We start from the raw sequence: 17088 nt of genomic DNA, 5'->3' as shown, positions 1-17088 counted from the left end.
TTAATCATGACAACTGATATCTGAGAGGGAAAATGCTTAGAATACCTGCAAAAAATAAAGCATGAGATATATAACCACTTCATTCTAAAAGTTTCTTGATCTAAAATCAAAAGTTAGTTTCACAGAATATAGAGAAAGGTAACAAAATTATCAGTAATCAGTCCACTACATTAGAACATATTTAAAACTTTGATTTCCTGGACAATGAGCAAATTAAAAAAAAAAAACAAAACTGTAAAGGGGCCAATTATTTTCTAAGCTACTTTAAATTTCAAACAAGTACAGTATTTACTATGAAAGTTCTATAATACCTTATATAATCAGGCCAAATTTGGGGATTTAAGCCTTCCAAACCACAATCCCTCTGACTGGATTTTCAACTTCAAAGTAGTCAGCATTTTTAAATCTGGCGTGTAAAAACTTCTGATTGCAGGAGAATTATAACTCCAATTACAAAAGACACACATTCCAATAGTCAAAACCATAGCTGCAGAAGAAAGAACTTCAAAATCTTATGAGAGAAGAACTGAACAAGATTAAACAAGATTAAGAGCAGAATTAAACAAGATTTGCATTCTGCCAATGCAGAAATATCACAGAAGAGAGGGAAATGAGATGAATATATTTAAATTTATTTACCCAGGTTAATTTACAATAGTATTCTAAGCTCAATCAATATGGAGTCTGAAGATTATGAAAAGGAGTCTGGGAAAAGAAGTAAAAGACAAGTTTAAAACAATGCTAGGAACAAAAAAACAAAAAATACAAAACAATAAAAAATAATAAAACAATGCTAGCAAATTTTTATAAGTAGAAAATGAAAGGAACAAATGAGCATTAAGGCTTCCAATGAACTTGCTAGGCAATCTAAACTCAACATTTAAAGTACCAAAGATAACACAGAAGAGAAGGAAAAGCAATGGAGGAAAAAATATCAACTACTGAACCAAAGCAGCTATCACACGTGAGGCAGAGAAGTAAATGAAAAAGAGTAACACCTCACCCATCTAGATACACTCGAGAAACAGAACAAAAGGCTTCTAAATAATCAAGATGCCACAAGGGTCAGGTGTTTAAAGCTAAAATGCCATTCCCTGCAGCAAAATCCCTATTTTACACACAATTCTAAACAGTCTCATTCAGTTTCCAAGTAGCAAACAAGAAATGGCAAGATAATCATAACAACATGCAAGTTGGGGTAGAGGACAATGAAAGGGGAAACAGAAAAACTATGAAGCGAGCAAGAATTCAGAGTTCAAGTTTTAGGACCAAGTGGCATAAAGGCACAAATAACTATACAAATCAATAGCGAAGGGACATAAGTGTATTTTAACACTGTATCATGATCATCATAATTTCTATGAATAAATCTGCATTAACAAAAAAATAGCTCAATACGCTCTGTTTCTTCTGTTTATGAAGCTAGAAGACTTCTAATAAAAGATGGGGCGCTAAATATAAACTTTCCCTCCAGTTACTCCAGATATGCCACTGAAATAAAAACAACTCATAAAAGAAAGAAAATTGTAAGAGTAAAGAAATTAAAATTGAGGCTAGAAAGAAAATCCAACAAATTTCTGAGAAATTAAAGTATATGAGGTTGATAGAAATAACAAGCAGAAAAAGTCACAGCCTCATCATACCCTTTAAGAGTGACACGGAAAGGATGGGAACCAACACGTCTGACAAGATCCCCAGGAAAGCATGATTATAATGTAAATGGTACAGCAGAGGGTGGAAATAAATAGTAGGGTTAAAAATAAGAGAACTGAGTATTACTTAGGACTAACTATAAGGGACAGCTATATCTCCCATCCCCTATTTCCAAGCTACATCTAAACAACTGACATTTTACCTCCAGGCAAAAAAACAAGTCAGCTTTTCCCTAAATAAAGTGAACCACTATCTAGGGAAAGCTAAGTAGAGGTGTGGCACAGAGTAAACACATCTCATCCATCATTTAAAGGGCCCATACATAGCCTAGCAGCTAGCTCCTCTCTCTTTTACCCTAAAACAATCTGCCAAAAGACAGATCCTACTCTACTACCTTGCCCCACAAAGTGCTCTGGCCAGAATTCCTACTCAAAGGAAAAAAAAATCTAATAGGGAAAACAGTCCAAGGAACAGGGGAGGGAGGGTGACCAGGAACCTAGTCTGTCTTTCTTAACCATGAATGGACAACCAAGAATTATCAGGCATATAAGTAAAACTGAGCATGAAAAAAGAATGATTACAAAAACAAACATAAAAACTGACCGGAGGAGAAAAGGAGATAAATTATAGACACAAGGAGACACAAGGTATCTTTAAAAAAATCTAATTTACACATTTTAAGACTCAAGATGATAACACAACATAATGTAAAAATGGTAGGAAAAGAAAAAGAGAACAAAACTTACAGATTACCCCCAGGAAAATCAGCCAAAATACTAAAGGGGAAAAAAATTCCCCTGAACACAGAACAAAGAGAAACACAAAATATAAAAGATGAGACAAGGAAGATCAAGACAGAAAGCAACTGCCCACTGAAAAGCAAAAAAGAAGATGAAGTGAGGACATTTTTAAAGACAGAGAAGAGAATTTCCAGGAATTGGAAAAATAATCTGATTCAGACTGTATCTACATAAACAGCCGAACAAAACAAAAATGACCTATACACCTCATTATGACTTTGTAGAAGACACAAAAGAACGGATTCTAAAAGCTTTCAGACAGAATAAAGAGCAAATCACCTTAAAGGGACAGTGAATCAGACTGATACACGACTACTTTTTTTTTTTTTTTTTTTTTTTTTGAGACGGTGTCTCACCCAGGCTGGAGTGCAGTAGTTCCATCTCAGCTCACTGTAACCTCCATCTCCCAGGTTCAAGTGATTCTCCTGCCTCAGCCTCCTGAGCAGCTGGGATTACAGGCGCCCACCACCATGCCCAGCTAATTTTTAGTAGACATAGGGTTTCACTATGTTGGCCAGGCTGGTCCCAAACTCTTGACCTCATGATCCACCCGCCTCGGCCTCCCAAAGTGCTGGGATTACAGGCGTTGATATATGACTTCTAATCACCATCCCTACATGCTAGAAGACATCAGAGCAATGCTTTCAGGGTTCTAAAGGAAAATTATTTCTAACTAACAATACTGCACCCAGCCAAATTATCAATCATTTGTGAGAATAGAATGAAGACTTTTTTACACAGAATTCGGAAAGTTTGCCTCTCATACATACTTCTTTTTCAAAGAGTTACTTGAAGATGTACTCCAACAAACCAATCAAGCAGATGCAAAAAAAGGAAAAAAAAATGTGTAACAGAATGGATCCAACTCAAGAGTAAGGAGAAAGGAAGTTACAAGAAGAGACCTAAAAGAGTCCAAATGGAGGCAGAGTTACAGACAACTACAGATAAATAAAGGATGCAGCACAAAAGGTAGTATGCTGAAGAGTTGGGGTATGGGGGAGCTGGGGTGTAGGGGAGGCTATGATCGAGGCATATAGTACAAGAAAAGAGGGTAATTTAAGACACTAAGAAAAACAGGAAGTCCTATTCAAAAATATTTTAAAGTCCAAAGTTAGATTTTGGTCATACCTAACTTTTTTTAAAAAAAAAAAAATTTTTTTTAATTCGATGGTCAGAATTGATAAAATAAGTAAAATCTACTTATCGTCTATATTATCAACATGTTTCTTCTGGCAGCCCAGGGACAGAAAAGAAATCATAATCTAAGCACATTATCTGGCTCAGCATTAAATAATACTTACACAGTCATAATATCAACAGTTTTTATTGGTTTTCATAATTTAGAGACAACCTGTGGACATGACAGCTGAAATAACAGGGGAAAAAACATGTATTTGTCTAGGCCAAGGGTGTCCAATCATTTGACTTCCCTGGACCACACTGGAAGAAGAATTGTCTTGGAGCACCCATAAAATACACTAACACTAACAATAGCTGATGCGCTTTAAAAAACAAAAAAATCTCATTATGCTTTAAGAAAGTTTATGAATTTGTGTTGGGCCACATTCAAAATTGTCCTGGGCTGCATGCAGCTCACCAGTCAGGGACTGGTCAGGCTTAGTCTAGCCAATAAAAAGTACAGCTACCAGTTTAGAAGAAATAATAATAAGGTAATACATGGAAAATTCAAGTAATTTCTAAAGCTGATAAAGAGAAAGGTGAATCAACATTAAGGCTAGGCACTAGGGTTCATGCCTGTAATCCCAACATTTTGGGAGGCAGGAGTTCAAATTCAGTGCATGCAAAATAGCGAAACCCTGTCTGTACAAAAAAATAAAGTAGCCAGCCACAGTGGCACACACCTGTAGTCCTAGCTACTGGGGAAGGTGAGGCAGGAGGATCCCTTCAGCTCAGAAATTCTGCACTCCAGCCCGGGTGACAAGAGGAGAGTGTCGCTCAAAAAATAATACAAACATATATACATATACAATATATCAAGAGAGAGAGGAAAACACACACACACTAGAAACTAGGATGTTTTATAAAAACAACATAGCTCCCTTTATTGGATATACAGAAATGAACCGCTCCCCATGAACCTTACCTATCCCCTAAAAGGGGAAAAAGTTCTTTAATTAAGGATAATAGGCCGGGCGCGGTGGCTCAAGCCTGTAATCCCAGCACTTTGGGAAGCCGAGACGGGTGGATCACGAGGTCAGGAGATCGAGACCATCCTGGCTAACACGGTGAAACCCTGTCTCTACTAAAAATACAAAAACTAGCCGGGCGAGGTGGCGGGTGCCTATAATCCCAGCTACTCGGGAGGCTGACGCAGGAGAATGGCGTAAACCTGGGAGGCGGAGCTTGCAGTGAGCTGAGATCCAGCCACTGCACTCCAGTCCGGGCGACAGAGCAAGACCCCGCCTCAAAAAAAAAAAAAAAAAAAAAAAAAAGATAATAGTTTCTTTCCATTTAAAATCATTTCTTTCAGAAACATTCAATCTTTAAAGCAGTAGTTCTCTACTGAGGGTGCCCTTGCCCCCAGGGAACATCTGGTAATATCTTGAAACATTTTTAATTGTCACAATTAAGAGAGATGGCACTAGCATCTAGTAGAGCCAGGGATGTTGCTATACATTCTACAAAGGACAGGAACTCACAACAAAGAATTATCCAGCCCAAAATATCAACAGAGTCAAGTTAAGAAACCCTACTTTAAGAAAACTCTTCCGACTTGTATAGATTTTCTCTGTTCTTCATTCTTATCATGGTGACTGGGCATAAGATAAAGCTTTCATGGACACTAAAGTATTACGATTAGTCTAAATACACACCCATAGATTGCCCTGGGGATCCTCACAGGCCTCTAAGGTTTGAATATCGGCCCTCACTGAGTCACAATGGCACACGCTGATGAATATGTTGGAGAAGTATCCAGAGGATCTCCTAACTTGGCCCCATCCACCTCAGCTCTTGCTGGTACGGATATTATTACAGTCTCGACTACCTCCTCTATCCAGGTCCCTGGCTTATACTTAAGGCAACACTAACTGCTTAACAAATAAACCCCAGATTTTCACACAATTAAAATTTTTCATTAATATTACAATCCATTGTGGGTGTTCCTGTTTGGTACACAACTTTCTTTCACATGGTCAATTTAGGGACTGTAGATCTTTTCAATCTTATGGCTTCACCATCCCTTAAGAGTCTAAGCCTCTGCATCTGGCCCTTGAATTAGAAAAGAGAAAGTGAAGAAAGAATACCTATTTTTTCTGCCACTTCAACCCAGAAGTGACAACAAATTTATTTCTATTCACATTCCACCGGTGAAAAACAGTCGTGGCAGGCACAGTGGCTCACACCTGTAATGCCAGCACTTTGGGAGGCTGCGGCGGGCAGATCGCTTGAACTCAGGAGTTTGAGACCAGCCTGGGCAACATGGTGAAACTCCATCTCTACCAAAAATACAAAAAATTAGCCAGGCACGGTGGCGCATCCCTGTAGTCCCAGCTACTCGGAAGGCTAAGGCACAAGAATCACTTGAGCCCAGGAGGCGGAGGTTGCAATGAGCCAAGATCCTGCTACTGCACTCCGGCCTAAGCAACAGAGTGATACTCCATCTCAAAAAAAAGAAAAAAAAAAAATAGTTGCAAGCACAATTTTTGGTGGGCAATGAAATGAATCTGCCCTTCCCACAACCTCTGTCTACTACATGGTCCCTCCCTCACAATAGCAGCCTCATGACAAGTTTGCTGGCTCTCACTCTACTAACTTCTATTTCCTTCACTAGGCATATGTGAGAACATCCAGGTCCCTTTCAGACCATGTAAGAACCATGGAAAACTCACAAGAGTACTACCTCTGGCCCCCTCTCTGCTTAAATACACCATTTTCTTCCCTTTTGGCCACCCCAAGTTAGCATAGGGCCAGGGCAATAGGCTAGTAAGTGGCTGTACCAGTTGTGAACTTTGGCAGTCTGGCTCCAGGGTTCGTGCTATTCTGCCTCTCCAGATTTCTAAAATAGGTGATAAGACAGCACACTTCCATTACTACCAATGGATATTTGTAAAGCACCTACATCTTGCAAAACAGCCTAGGAACTATTACAAACTCCACACTATGATGCACAGCACTGCTTTTCTTTACTTCCAAATTGCTGATCTTACAAGTTATTACAATCATAACAATGTGCAAAATTACACACTAAGCAAAATTAGTCTCCAGAAGTCCCTCATCCTACTCTCCACTTGAACAATGTACCTGTGCCCTCACATCCAAGGCATCCCACCTCATTACTTCTCTCTCTCCAGATCTACCATACTTTCATCCCATCAAAATATACCAACACAGATTCCATAATTTCCACATGGGCCCCAGCCTTCCCTGTAAAAAATTATGTAATCTGACAAACTCTTCCTATTAATATGTAGGCATTTGGCAGCCAAAAAGCAAAAATTATCTTACCAGTGGTCATCTCAACAGGATAAATTTCAACTATACAGATCTATGTCCCTCAAATATCACTAAATAGGCCTGGCATGGCAGCTCACACCTATAATCCCAAGCACTTTGGGAGACCAAGGTGGGAGAATCATTTGAGGTCAGGAGTAAGACCCTGTTTCTACCAAAAAAAAAAAAAAAAAAAAAAAAAAAACCTTAGAAATTAGCCATATGTGATGGTGTTCGCCTGTAGTCCCTGCTACTTGGGAGGCAGAGACAGGAGGATCACTTGAGCCTGGGAGATCGAGGCTGCAGTCAGCCACGGTAGTGTCACTGCACTCCAGCCTAGGTGACAGCTCAAGACCCTGTATCAAAAAAAAAAAAAAAAAAAAAAAAAAAAAAAAGGCCAGACGCGGTGGCTCATGCCTATAATCGCAACACAACACTTTGGGAGGACGAGACAGGTGGATCACTTTACGTCAGGAGTTCGAGAACAGCCTGGTCAACATGGTGAAACACCATCTCTACTAAAAATACAAAAAATTAGCCAGGCATGGTGGCAAGCACCTGTAATCCCAGCTACTCAGGAGGCTCAGGCATGAGAATCGCTTGAAACCAGAAGGCAGAGGTTGCAGTGAGCCGTGATCACACCACTGCACTCCAGCCTGTGTGACAGAGTGAGGCTCTGTCTCAAAAAAAAAAAAAAAAAACACTAAAAAAAATGCACACCAATTCTGTGAATAAGCCTTTTTCTTTAAAACAATTTTTTAATTATAACAACACCAATTCTGTGAATCAGCCTTATTCTTTAAAATAATTTTTTAATTATAACAACTTAGCCTTAAATATTGTTATGTTATTTTATTTCCAGTTACTCTGAAATTCCCCACTAAGAAAATGACAACTACATAAATAATAAAATAAATATTTGCTTTACTCCAAGTGTTTTTAAGATTTAAAAACAGGATGTCAGTCAAATACAAGTAAAATGAGGGGAAAAAAATCAAGGTTATATTCCATCTTCTTATAAAGTAAAGTGCATTTTATAAATCACACAACCAAAACAGACTCAGGAAGATCACAAGGTCAAGACCTATCAAGAGGAGCAACTGCAAATAAATTATACGATGCAGTATATAATATGATGGTTAAAAGGATAGGCTCCAAAGTCAAAGGTCAGGTTAAACCTCAAGTTTAAATCCTTTCAGCAGGACTTAACTTCTCTGTGCCTCAGGTTTAGTTCAAATCCTGGCTCCACCACTTACTTAATCTGTCAGTTGCTCAGGTTTAAAAAAAAGAAAATAGCCAGATTGGGGGTGGTTGTCAGGATCAAATGTGATGACATGTCAAGTACTTCCAGAATAGTACAGTACCTGGTATACAGAAGTTGATGCACATTAGCTATTAACATGACCTATAACAATTTCCCTCTGAATTTATCAAGTTTTCAAGAACTCTAAATCAAAAAGCTTCTCCTTTTTATTTGAAAAAAGTCAAGCTCTGAAACCATTTCCTCTTTTTCCAGTCCTTCTTGAAAATGGGAAATTAGCAGGTAACTGGCTTATCATTTGATGACTCTTAGTCTTCGTATAATAAAAAGACTCAAGACTCTTTTTAGTCTTTCTATAATAATATTCTCTTCCAAATATTATACAAAGGACAGACTGCTCTAAGGATCAAAAACACTACAAAGAGTTCACAAAGTATAATGAAATTCTGAGATTCATAAATGAACAAACAGCTACTGGCACAAAAAGCTTAGATAAATAATGCAGATGTCTGTTCGTCTGCTCAAGAAATACTGAATTTTATAATAAAACACGGAAGGTAGAGATCTTCATGGCCTATAGTCACATCACTAAAAACACAGAAAATATTTTTGGTAATTTTTTTCTTAATAACTGGAAAACCCCTTATCACAACAATGAATAGATAAATGACATTACAAGCAAAGACAATTTCTTCAAAAACAAATTATATAGAGAAAAAAAGCTTAAAGGCTCAGATTTTCTGCTACACATATCCCTTACTTTGAGCTTCAAAAATTTGAGGCTTCTAGAATTCCTTGTGGTTAACATTAAGCAGTAATACAATTAAGCCTCATTTGTATCAGAAAACATTAAACTGACTGAAATAAAATTATCTAGAATTTTGATTCTGATCAATTTAAACATAATGCCATGAGGCATCTAGATCAGTCAAGCAAATATTAGAGTTCATGACAAATGAATCAAAATATTTTTTAAAGATCTGGAAACAAACGTTTTAAATAATTTTGTATTTGCTGAAGTCCTCCTATGTGTGACACACTGAGGTAGGCACATTCATATTGAGGTATGCCCTTTCACATGCATTACGTAATTTTGTTCTCCCAGCAACCACGGATTATTATCCTGATTTTACAAACGAGAAAACTAAGACCAACTGATTTGCCGATGGAAATGATGCTTGTATAAGATTCAGTCAGAACACCAATTCAAATTTTCTGACCCTCACCGTACTGCCAAAACTCAAGCACTGTCAATCTCTGCTCTTGCAAAGCACGTTAATCTTTTTATCTAGGGAGAGGTGAAAATAGAGATGGGAGAAGAAAAATTCTTCATGTTACAAAAAAAGACTCACTGTGCTTTATCTGACATAATTTATTCAGTCTGACTTAAATGCTTTGCTGCACGTTGTCTACCTGCTTAGACATCGCTTACCTTCAGATACACAGCCTACACCAAAACCTAACTCAAGAATCACCTCCTCCAAGAAAGTTTCCCAGATTAAATGACCTGTTCCCCTCCTCCCAAGCTAATATCCTTCCTTTATCATTTCGCACTTGCATTTAGTTTGGACTACATTAACAGATACTCCTTTTGTTCTCCAGTCATATATCTGGAAGTAGATATTTTTCATTCATTAACTATTGAGAATTTGGAGATTCAATGGTGAGCAAAACAAAGACCTTGCTATCATGGAGAATTTACACTATCTGGATCTTCAACAAAGGTAAAAATAACAGGGTATAAGAATATGATGCTCTAGGACTAGGATTTCTTCTCTATAAGTTCTCCGAAAATAGCTCTCTCCCTCGCAAGCTTGATAACACTTTTCAGGAAGAAAAATTCCTTCTATCACGCCTTCCGCATGAGAATTTTATGACTTTGTGAGGATATATGAGGGATGGGGACCAAGGTGGGAAGAAAGACAGATCTAAAATCTCTCAGGGATTTCCCACATACTGCCATGAAATATGCACACAACATGAGTCTAGACATCTCTTCCTGTGTCTCATCACAAGGAAGCTATACTTTGGCCACAACTGTTCCAGTCAAGCACCTCTACTAATCTCCTTGTATCTAGCCACCTTCATTAAAAATTGTATATTTCTCAGAGGCTTTTCTTTTTTTTGAGACTGAGTCTTGCTCTGTCTCCCAGGATGGAGTGCAGCGGCATGATCTCGGTTCATTGCAACCTCCGTCTCCCGGGTTCAAGTGATTCTGCTGCCTCAGCCTCCCAAGCAGCTGGGATTACAGGCACGCACTGCCCCGCCCAGTTAATTTTTTTGTATTTTTAGTGGAGACAGGGTTTCAACATGTTGGCCAGGCAGGTCTCGAACTCCTGACCTCAGGTGATCTGCCCACCTCGGCCTCCCAAAGTGCTGGGATTACAGGCGTGAGCCACTATGCCTGGCCTCTCAGAGGCTTTTTTATTCAAGTTGTGTTTGTCTTATTTGCAGGTCATTATTTGTAAGATTAAGGCAGGACCTATGTCCTCTTTGAATTGCCTGATGCTCCAAGAACATTGCTATAAATGTTTTTAATTTTCGATATAATACCAACATTACAACATGACATTTCAGGTATTGTTATTAGGATTAAAGTTTTCCAAATTAGTATCAGAAAACTAAATCTATGTACTGTATCAATTCTTTGTCTTTAATGCCTCAATTCAAGAAATCTGCTTTTGAAGGATTATTTACAAACCAAAGCAAGTTGAAATGTACTAACACTGGTTAAAATTCTGCAATTCATACTTTTAAACGAAAGATCCGCCAGGCGCAGTGGCTCATGCCTGTAATACCAGCACTTTGGGAGGCTGAGGCGGATGGATCTTGAGGCCAGGAGTTGGAGACCAGCCTGGCCAACATGGTGAAACCCCATCTTTAATAAAAATACAAAAATTAGCCTGGCATGGTGGCGCGCATCTGTAATCCCAGCTACTCAGGAAGCTGAAACATAAGAATATCTTGAATCCAGAAGGCAGAGGCTGCAGTGAGCCAAGTTGCACCACTGCACTCCAGCCTGGGAAACAGAGTGAGACTCTGTCTGAAAAAATAAAAATAAAATTTCTTTTGTAATGCATATTTTACAAATTCATAATTTCATCATTTTTCTTAAAACAAACTAAAACATAACTTCATTATACACAATTGTAAATTTATCCCCAAAGTGTAGTCTAAGGCTTTCAATTTTTAAATGAACCAAGAAACTGAATATTGACAAATGTATAAGTACCCTGAATGTGTTATAAAAAACATAATTTGACTGCCTTTAAAATGCAATAACATTCTAACTGGAAAATATAGTAGCATCTTTCCACAGATCAGAGATTCAATAACTATTATGATCCAATCAAAAAGAAATAAACCATGGCCATTTTTAATTAAACAGGCATTTCTAAGCACCTGTGTACACGGTATTGCTGTTCAAACGGTTGACATGGAATGTGACCGCAATACCTTGATGTCCATAATTAAAGACCCAAAAGGTAGCTTAAGTTTCATCTATTCCCTTTCTCAGCTCTTTGAACAGGCATATTATAGTCACTCCATACATGGTTAATATCAAAAAATAAATAAAAGTTACAAATATTTGAAATTAGTTGTACTTTCATAGAGAACAGTTTTAAACTGCATGGCCTTACTCTTCCTTTTCCAACCTATTTTATAAAACTAGCATGATCTTAATAATTTCACTGCAAAACAGGTTCTAGCAAGCATAGAAACTGATGATAGCCTCTCAGCATGAGCAAGTTTAGATGAAACCCTAGGAAATTAGCAAAATCTTAACAATCAATTCACCCACAATTCTCCACAATTCTTGCTCTCTCTAGGATACTAAGGGAGGCAAAAACTGTTTTAAATCATTATTTCAAAAGCAGCACTAATTTGGGGAAAAACTTAACTGCCATGCAGGAGACACTGTATTACTATCCAGACGTCATTTAAGTCTTCCAGCAGCAGAAAGGCAAAAACATCACTAAATTTTTTATTTAACGCATATATACTTACATTATCAGTTAGTTTACCCATCTGTTTACGTAGTACAAGTTACCTATCATTTCAGAAAGCATTTAAATAAAATGAAATTAGGTTACGTTCTGCAACGCAGATGTATCTCATAAAGAGGGTTAAATGACTTTTGTGAATGGAAAATCTGCATATACTGTTGCTTCGCCTCAGCCAGTCTTGAGTGGGTGGTTCAATGAACCTAAAGCATGCTGCATGTGAAGCTCCTTGGAACCTGACTCTACTCTTGAGAGAGGGCTTAGAAACAAACATTAAATTTAAAAGCACAGCAAAGGCTTGGCTTTCCTCCCACGTTACAACAAGGCCAGAACTGAGGCTTAGAGGAACAACACCGTGTCGCTCGGCTCTGCAAAGGCGGGTGCGGTCTGCGGTGCGCGGCACAGCCTCCTCTGGGGCTGTCACAGGAAAAAAGGAGCCTCGCCTTAACCGCACCAAGTGACAAAGCGCCAGCTCTCCTGGGCGCGGGGGCTCCCAACGAGACCCATGCCATCGACCTATCAAACTTCAGGAGGGACAGACACCCGGGGCGGTCGAAATGCTCCAAGAGCCTCCCACCCCAGTTCCCCTGCCGCGGCTTTTGTAAGGCTGCAAATGCACCTACTGTGGGCCTCAAAACACTCCACCCCGCCAGCCTTTCCAATCCCCCTAATCCAAAATGGAACAAAGGAGCCAAAGAACTCCTCGGCGCGGGTGGCCAGGAGTCCCCGACAGCCCGAGCTCAGAATGTGGCAATAAGGGTGCGCAGTAACTCTGAGGGGCGCGGACCCAGCACCCCCACCTCAGGAATGGAGCAACACTCACCCGTGCGAGATCCCAGGAAGGCGGGACGCAAGGAGCTGGTTCCTCCGGAGTCCCCGCGGCGCCGGGGTCCGGGGCCCCGTACGCGTCTAGTCAGACCCCAACTTCCCTCAGCCGCTGTCGTCGGCGGCAGCTGGGGCGCGAGCCCGGACGGAGGGCGCTGCCCAGCTGCCGCGGAGGCACTGCCAGCTCAGCCTCCGAGTGGGGCAGGTACTTTCGGCCCCGCGGTCCACCGGCCAGGGCGGACCCCCACCTTCCCTCAGAGTCGGCTTGTTACCGGCAGCGGCTACTGCGGAGTCCAAAGCTAACACTACAGCCGCCGCCTGGCCAGGAGCGCGTCGCGGCCTAATGTTGTCATCCGCCGCGTCGCCGCCTTTCTGGGCACCCAGAACCGCCAAGATCCTTCACATTCTAGCGCCCTCCCACTGCCCGGCCCGCCCCTAGGATCACGGGCTTCGGCCACGCCCTCTTCCCGTCACGTGACGGTGCCCGGAGACAGCAGTGGAGTTGCTTACCCTGCCAGGTGGGCACGAACAGCGCGGGAGCCGGTGTCCACCTTGCTTTGCCAGGGTGTTATCGCCAGGCAGTCCCCTTCCGCATGCCCAAGGGCAGCCTCAGGAAGCGAGCCCACCACCGTCGGCCCAGCGCCTGTTGATCGGCCAGGCCTTCTGGGCCGGTAGTACCGGGCCCTTCTTGACCTGAGGAGATTGCACAGTAGGGCTCCCTGATCTGGTCAGGGCTCAGTTAGGACCCCTCTCCAGCCTTAGGCTTGGTAAAAGCTTTAGCGCAACAAAGAAAAAAGAACGCATCGTAGAGTGTCTGGCCTAAGAAGCATTCCGTAACTACTTGTTCCTATTTCTAGTAGCACATTAACCGTGGCATTTAATTTACTGCTTCCCTCATTAGAGGTTTTTTTTTAGGAAACGGTGTATTTCAATCACGCTGGGATGAAAACAGCCTAGCAAACTTATTTTTATTCCTTGTGTTCAGGATCCTGCTGCCAGTTTTACAGTCATTAAGTTTTACAGTGTGTTAGGTTGGTGACAGTTTAAACGGGTACACAGGAATTTGACAGTTGGTTCCATTTTTAAAATAAAGCCTAATTCTTGAATTTTTTTTCTAATGCCTTAACTTTTTTTTCCTAATGGCTTAACTCTAGGACTTAACCTTTTGCCTTCTTTTTTAGCCATAATCCGAAGAACCCCTCTAGCCGCCTAATGAAATAAGTATACAGAAGTAAGGGAGGTAGAATAGAGAAAGATCATACTCAAAACCCGATCACAATGAAAGCAAATGAGAAAGCTTTCTGTAGTAATTAAACTGCGGTCATAACTCATTTTCCCTTGTAGCCCAGAACTAAGAATTTTTTCTTAAGCTATTCTCATCTCATTACATTTTCTTAACAAGAAGTCAGAAGGCATTCTGATAAGTTGGATACATTGAAATGAATAAGCAATAGAGTTTGGCCTATATAATCCTTATTATTGATATATTTCATAGCAGCTCTAAAAAAATTATAGAATTACATTGTTTTATGTTACCTAATAAAGAAAACAAAGGCTGCCAATGGAACTATGCCACACCGCTGATAAGTAAGGCACCTTTAAGCCACATCTTTTTATTTTTTTTTTTTCTTTGAGACAGGGTCTCACTCTTGTCTCCCAGACTGGAGTGCAGTGGCGCCCCCTCTGCCCACTGCAATTTCCGCCTCCCAGGCACAAGTGATTCTCCTGCCTCAGCCTCCCGAGGATCTGGGATTACAGGCATGCGCCACCATGCCCAGCTAATTTTTGTATTTTTAGTAGAGAGGGGGTTTCACCATGTTGGCCAGGCTGGTGTTGAACTCCTGACCTCAAATGATCCACCCGCCTCGGCCTCCCAAAATGCTGGGATTACAGGCATGAGCCACCGCGCTTGGCCTGAAACATATTCAGAGATGTAAACACATGGGAAACAACGAGTCTTAGAATCTCTGAGATATTGTCATGAACTGGTGTTCCAAAGAGGAAAAGATTCTACCAGGTTCTGTTCTGAAGCCTGAGAGACTGTAGTACAAATAAATGTGAAGGAAGTTTATTATTCTGTGACATTATTTCAGCAAAGCTAGTAACTTTGGAGTTTGTTAACAGTTAACCTGTCTCCTGTTTTCTAGAGGCATGTTTTTCAAACTGCAACTCAAAAATCCGTTTTATTTTTATATGAAATAGGCTAGGATATAAAAGATCAGAGTGCATAATATCTAGTAAGGGCAAAAATTGCTTCCTGAAACTTTTTGTTTCAAATATGGTGGAAGGTGAGAGTATGTTCTGTTGTGATTTAAACAATTTCTTACTGTGAGTTGCAATCAAATAGATTTGGAAAAGAATGTTTCTAGATCATAGATAACATGCAAAATACACCATATGGACCCTGTTTTTCTGGTACTTTTACTTTGGAAACTGAGACTAAAGATTGGAAAAAGGTGGCAAATTGCCTTGCCTAATTCTCTTCTGCCTCAGCCCCAATTTCATACACTGGCTTTTGAAAATTTGATCATTTGTTGTAAAAAGCAAGAAGCAAGGAAGTCTAGGTTACAGAGTTAGCTATTGAGATATATGACTACATAAATTACTCTATACATTTCAAGTTCCAAAGTAGGACTACATGCTCTTTGAGAAATGATACTAAACCACTGTTTTTTCCCCAGTGGATGACAATCACATTTTGAAGCAAACAGCCATGGTATACTCAGGATTATGTAAAAAACTGACAGCCTAGGTTTAACTGGTTTCAGCTCCACTCAAAAAAAAAGAAAGTCCTAATGCAAGTAATCGAAAGTGAAGATATTGCATAACAAATGTAAGTATATCTTTCACAATCTTCTCTAATTTAATTATCACTAGTATAAGAGTTACTTGTCATGAATAACTAATGATTTTGACATACTTAACAACTGATTGCAACACAAAAATATATTAATCCACTACATTTGAAAAATCGTTTTTTCAGATCCTTTCAAATCTAATATTGTGATTCCAGGAAATGATAATTCAATCTAGCATTTTCAGTGTAATGACAACATAAACAGAAACTAATATGTGATCCTGTGCTGTAACTGAAAAATATTCAGTGACTCCCAGAGATACCCTGCAAGTTTGCTACTCTTACAATGATTTTAAGAATGACATTTTGAAATAAAGCTTTTTTTTTATAACGATCCGATTTTAACTCCAATGAGAATTCATCTCTTTTGCCTACTGCTTTATTAATTATACATTTCTAAGAATGAGAAGTTCTTTCCAAATTAGTTTAAGCACTGACAGGCTTGACAGCCTTTCCCAGAGTATATTTCAACCCTGACCTAGAATGACAGAGATGTGGCTTGAAGTTGTTTGCTTTTTTCCAGTTGGCTTATCCTGTTAGACACTTAGGTTACTGACAATTACTAATCAGGATTCTAGACTAAAATCCTCATTTTCTGGAAGAGAATTTAGATTAAGAGCAACCTCAGCCATAAATAAGGTATTCAACACAGCTTTGAAGACTCCTATTCTTATTGGTCATGTGATTTGCTTCAGCCAGTGCTTTGTGAGCAGATGTTAAACGCTAAATCAAAACAGAAGCTTTAAATTTGATTGCAAAATTCAGGTCAATCTCTTACTCTTGTGCCACCTGCCATGAGAAAGGTATGTTCCAGATAAGATCTCAGAATAAGAAAATATATGGAGCAGACCTGAAACTCTCATCCTGTGCAGAACTGAAGCAACTGACTTGCAGCTCCTGACATACAGCTACTGATGTGAAACAAGAGTAAATCAAAAATATTTGTTGTTGTGAATCACAAATATTTTTGAGATTGTTGCACAGCATAATCTTGCAAATCATCTAAAGTGAATTTGAGCCAACAAATTTGTGAGTCAAAGGCTAAATGTGCTATGTAACAATAATACTTGTCTATTTAATAAAATAAATAACAGACACCTACAAACTAGTCAACCAGCTATTTGGTAAATATCCACCTAAAATATATGTTAAGAAGTAGTCTTTATAAAATCTATAGATTTGCATGCAAAATATTTTCATGTAAGCTATTTACATATTAATTTTAAATATTTCTGT

At 39.5% G+C, this 17088-nt stretch overlaps 1 protein-coding gene across 10 annotated transcripts in view; it reads right to left on the bottom strand.

Moving 5' to 3' along the window:
* The window catches only part of OSBPL8 (oxysterol binding protein like 8), a 211942-nt gene extending 198537 nt beyond the window's left edge, over positions 1-13405 (bottom strand). For 9 of the 10 annotated variants that reach the window (XM_030938778.1, XM_010362636.2, XM_030938780.1 and 6 more), the window contains exon 1: positions 12994-13405. The gene's annotated coding sequence lies outside the window, so the exon portion shown is untranslated. The remainder of the gene's footprint in view (positions 1-12993) is intronic. The other variant, XM_030938779.1, reaches the window with a different exon arrangement.
* Between the last annotated feature and the right edge of the window lie 3683 nt (positions 13406-17088).

Source organism: Rhinopithecus roxellana, chromosome 10 (assembly GCF_007565055.1).
Source record: "Rhinopithecus roxellana isolate Shanxi Qingling chromosome 10, ASM756505v1, whole genome shotgun sequence".
In the NCBI taxonomy this organism is placed as follows: domain Eukaryota; kingdom Metazoa; phylum Chordata; class Mammalia; order Primates; family Cercopithecidae; genus Rhinopithecus; species Rhinopithecus roxellana.
The sequence above is the reverse complement of the archived record's forward strand: the minus strand, read 5'-3'. Positions and strand labels throughout refer to the sequence as shown.